The sequence below is a fragment of the Ipomoea nil genome, unplaced genomic scaffold (assembly GCF_001879475.1).
Source record: "Ipomoea nil cultivar Tokyo-kokei standard unplaced genomic scaffold, Asagao_1.1 scaffold3265, whole genome shotgun sequence".
Taxonomy (NCBI): Eukaryota; Viridiplantae; Streptophyta; class Magnoliopsida; order Solanales; family Convolvulaceae; genus Ipomoea; species Ipomoea nil.
This window is the reverse complement of record NW_017619693.1, coordinates 247,895-252,329: the sequence shown is the minus strand read 5'-3', so window position 1 is coordinate 252,329 and position 4,435 is coordinate 247,895.

Here is a 4,435-nt window from a genome sequence, read left to right as displayed (position 1 = left end):
GTTGTGCGTGATATTTCGGGTATCACATTTGATATTGCCTCAATTTGGTGATCACCCATATCACTTGATTCTTCTACTTCCTGCAACACATTGTCTTCGAACAAATCATTAGATTTAATTAAATCACGATTACCTTCACCATTTTTGCCGTCATTGTCGTGATTTTCATCGAACACAACGTGAACCGATTCTTCTACCACCATTGTTGATTTGTTGAATATTCTATATGCCTTGCTGGTAGATGAATATCCCAAGAATATTCCTTCGTCCGCTCGCTCGTCAAAAGTCTTTAATTGAGACTTTCCATTAACAAGTACAAAACATTTACAACCAAATGTATGAAATTAGGTGAGATTGGGTTTTCTCCCTTTCCATAATTCATAAGGTGTTTTGTTATAAGACTTGTGGATTAGACTGCGATTTTGAGTATAGCACGCCATGTTAATCGCTTCTGCCCAAAATCTCTTTGACAATCTTCCATAAGACTTTGAAATGATTCTTGAGTCTGGAAAGAAGTGTCAACGGAACTAAAAGAACTAAAAGAGCTAGAAGATACCTCTTCGTCGATTTCACGCGCCATATAGCATTCCTCATGTTCGGATGTCTTGCCCACTAGGCATAGTAGCGCCGTATCTTCTTGTGATGAATCACTCTCGTCACTAGATGATTATTCGGATTCACTTGCTTCTAACGGATCGCTTATTAGTGCCTTCCGTTTGCCCTTTTGAATTTATTCTCTTTGGATTTGTATTCCACCTGTGGAGAAGTATTCGAATTTTTGTCCGCCTTGGGTTGTGGACATTCGGCCATAAAATGTCCAGGCTTTCTACAATTGTAACACACGTTTGTGTTATCTTCGACCGGTTCCCTTCTTGATCTTCTATTTTCTCGAAAGAAATTTCCTTGTGGTGATCCTTTGTTCTTTCGCATGAACTTCTTGAATTTCCTAACAAATAGAGAAAATTGTTCGTCATATAAAAAATCATTATTTGCTACTGACCTTGATGTTGAGGGTTGTTCGGCCATCAATGCGGATGTTCGTTCATCACGTTCTTCCTCGACTCGTGTCTTCATTTCGAACTCATACGCCTTAAGATCACTAAAGAGTTTATCCGTAGATAATGTCCTTAGATCTCTATGATCGCGCATTGCGGTCACCTTCATATCCCAATTTGTAGGTAGTCCGTGTAACACTTTGAGCGATATTTCTTTCTGGGTAATGGTCTTTCCCAGATCTGTGATTTCTCCAAGAATTTTGATCAATCGAGCTTCCATGTCGGTGATGCTTTCGTTCGGTAGCATTTTGAAATCTTCGAACTTCTTCATGGCAATGGTTAGTTTGTTGTCTTTTTCTTGTTCATCGCCTTCACCGATACTAATGAGAGTATCCCATATTTCTTTTGCTGTGGTGCACTTTCGAATCTTTGGAAATATGGTGTCATCGACCGCTTTGAACAAAATATCTTTGGCAATGTTGTCCAAATTATTTCGCCCTCTATCTTCCTTTGTCCACTCTATTTTTGGCTTTGGAATATATCGTGGAGCATTTGGAGTTAGTGCGGCGGCAGTGTTAACTTCCATAATTTGGATAGGACCATTTGCGATGACTTCCCACATTTCGTCATTTAAAGCAGATAAGTGCACCTGCATACGTATTTTCCAATCATCAAATTTATCAAGTGAGAAAAGCAAATTTTGAGCAAGAGCCATATCTCTCTTCATCTTGAAGATTTCGAGATCTATCTAGCAGTCAAAATTGACTCAAATAGACAACCGCTCTGATACCACTTGTTGGTCCCGAAAAGGTGGCGAGAAGTCTAGAGGGGGGGGGGGGGGGGTGAATAGACTTCTCTAACTTTTCAAACTTTCTTCAAAAACACACAAGGCAAATAACACTTTGATAAATTCAACTCTAAGTAACAAGCATCAACAAGATAAACAACTTAGAGCGTGCAGCGGAATAAGTAGCGGTAAAGTGTTATGCTTAGTTAGTGCAGTGCTCAAGGAGATATTCTAAACATGCAACACGTTAGAAACACTTGATATGGTTCAAGGATGATGTACGTAAAGTTTGGCTTGCATGCAAACGTGGGAACTATCAAACCCAGACAGATAAAGATATGCGATAAATCGTAATCGGGTTAGTTCGCAGTTAGAATAAGCATGCATGAAATGTATGAGCAGTAAGTAAATAGAGAGAGAGATTTATAGTGGTTCAGAGGTGGTGTAATCCTCCTAGTCCACTCTTCTCCTTTCACTTCAAGGAGGAAATTCACTATTCTTCGATCACCCAGATACAATAGTGAATAAGTGTCCACCGACACTTCTCCGAGTGCTTCGCACAAAGCTACACTCCTCCAAGGTTTTTCGCAAGCTCCTCTTGTTACTCCGCCTTCCCGAGTACTTCGCACCAAGCTGTACTCCTACACCACGAGAACTACGCACAAAGCTACGTCCTTCAAGGGTTTTCACAAGCTCCTCTTGTTACTCTGCCCTTCACCACGAGTGCTACGCACAAAGCTACACTCCACCAGGGTTTTTCACTCTCTCTAGTTACTCCGCCCTCTTTCTACACTCAGTAGAGAATATTACAAAGAAATAAAATTTCTCTCTCACTCAGACTTGAATTTTATTCTATGAAGCTCTGTTTCCCCCTTTTTCGGCTAATAAAAATATAGCTTGTATCTTTTTCTTGTATGTTTTAGCCGTTGTTCAAGATGTTGAACTGCTCAATGTATATATCTATATGTATTGTATTTCAACGCGTTGGAGTGGGTTACCAGCATCTCTCGCTGAACAGATATATTTGGCTTTCAGGCACAGACGAGTAGATCACTGGAGCGCGCTAGAGGTTTGGAGCGTAGAATAGATAGTTTTCCCCTTTCGGCCTGCGTGTCATGGTTTTGTATTGATACTGATTGAGGTCGTTAGAATTTAGCCTGTACACCTGAGTTCTCTAGCTCGGGTGTGGCATAACACCCGTTATTCTTATAAACGTTTTGGGATTTATGATCATTTACCTTTGTTATATAAGTTTCAAAAGTTTAAAAATTTCGGGGTGTTACAGTAGCCTTTGTTGGAAGTGTTAGATCAAGTTCAAGCAGATGCCGAGCTCAAGTTGTGTAGTGTGAGTACCTTGTTTCCTTTGGTTTGAGAAGTCAGCAGAGATCAGTTAAAGATGCAACCCTGGTTCTGTGATCCCGAGTGATCTAGTTTAGGGTTCTTGTGGTGTCAGTTTCTGTTTGTGGCTTGTTCCTTAGCTGAGTCGTCTCGTTTTGAGTATATCGTTGGCTAGTTTTGGGCAGGAGTCTGGCTCGGTGTGGAGTTAGCTTTCCTTTCTGGTAAATCTTTTATCTATCACCTTGCCTTTCTTTCTTGTCTTACCTTTGTGAACCCTCAACCTATTTCTAAGCCTTGTCGTTCGTTTTGTTAACCGACGGTTTTGGTGTTGAACTTCGTTGTGACCAAGCCTATCAATCTTACCACCTTAATTTGAACCCTTGTTTCCTCTAACTTTGGTTAGTGGCGAACACCTTTGTTTCTTAAAACCTCGTTTGCAACTCATCTCTTAAGCTTTGTCACCCATTTCGCAAGTCGACCATTTTGTTGTGGTAACTCGTTCTTCCCTCGTTTGATGTTGCCGCTCTGTTGTTGTCGCTTTTCGATTGTGCTTAGTTGTTCTCTCTTGTTTGCCGTGGTTGTTAGCTTGTAGTTTGAGTAGTTGGTTTAGTTGCTTTGCTTTCATGAAGACGCAGTTTGTCGCCGTGCACCAAAGGTTAGATCAGATCGAGGCCAGTTCAAGTCGCAGAGGAGAGGATGATGAAGGATACGAGGAGTCGGAGAGCGAGTCCTTCTAGAGGGGAGTTGTGGCCGTCTTGTTCGCCCTTCCCTAGTTGTTGTTATCTCCTTAGCCGTTGTTCTCGTTTGTTAGTTGTTTGTTGCTTGCCTTGTATGCTTGGTCTTGCTTGTTGTTTAGTTAGTTTTGTAGTTGATGATTTGAGTTGGTTGTCTAGTTCTTAGTTGTTGGCTAGAAGTTGGTGTTTGTGTTGGGACTAGAGTTCTTTATGCTCAAAATATCCGTTTGTTTAATTCTTGTCAATCCTTATTTTGAATTATTTCTTGCCTTGAATTCTTGTGGAATCTTTTGAGTTTTGACCAAAAGAAAATTGTTCTTGACACTCTTGTCACATTGATGTTCCTTTTTGTCGTTTGTTCTAATTCGTCGTACCCAAGCTTCGGGGACGAAGCTTCTTTGAAGGGGGGGAGAATGTGACACCTCGAAATCCAAATTCGATTAAGGGATTAATTAAGTAATTAATCCTATTTATATTTTTAATTTAATTCCTTAAATTCAATAGTTGGGGACTAGTAATTGACTAGTCAACCCCAAAGTCAAAGTTGTACCTTAAGCTTTGTAAGGAGTTCCCTTGTTCCT